Below are 532 nucleotides of genomic sequence, written 5' to 3'. Positions count from 1 at the left end.
TGTGTGTGTATTTTAGTGAGTGATTCTTATAAAGCGCGTATTATGACCGCGGTTGTAATGATTTTTCTTGAAATTGTATACAATTGGGCCTGGTCATGTTGATTACTACTTCTTAATCTCCATTTTTACGTATCATCAAATAGCCAGGTTTACTAACATATGACCTATTTTCTATTCCTGCACTAGACTATTCTAGAACTCTCTTTTTTGTTTTAAACAAATGTCAAACGTATATCTATCTCACTTTAAGTTCCAAAAGTGTACACTACTTCAGAAAACAGACCTATTGTGTCGGTATCATGTTTTGCGTGACAACCGTCATTCGAAATATAACTTTGTAACAATCAACATTTTAACGCACTCCATTTACTAATTTCATGTAAGTTTTAATAGAAATTCACATTATTTAATTCATACAATAACGTAATTTTGTCACTTAATTAGTAAACCTGGCAATTCGATGATACGTAAAATGGAAATTAAAAAGGCAGAGCCAACATGGCCAGACTCAATGTTATACAATTTCAAGAAA

General features: G+C 31.8%; 1 protein-coding gene across 1 annotated transcript in view; it reads left to right on the top strand.

The window, feature by feature from the left end:
• LOC108749946 (glutamate-gated chloride channel) overlaps positions 1-532 on the top strand; it is an 80425-nt gene that overhangs the window by 17954 nt on the left and 61939 nt on the right. The window lies entirely within an intron of this gene.

The sequence above is a fragment of the Trachymyrmex septentrionalis genome, unplaced genomic scaffold (assembly GCF_001594115.1).
Source record: "Trachymyrmex septentrionalis isolate Tsep2-gDNA-1 unplaced genomic scaffold, Tsep1.0 scaffold32, whole genome shotgun sequence".
NCBI lineage: Eukaryota > Metazoa > Arthropoda > Insecta > Hymenoptera > Formicidae > Trachymyrmex > Trachymyrmex septentrionalis.
The sequence above is the reverse complement of the archived record's forward strand: the minus strand, read 5'-3'. Positions and strand labels throughout refer to the sequence as shown.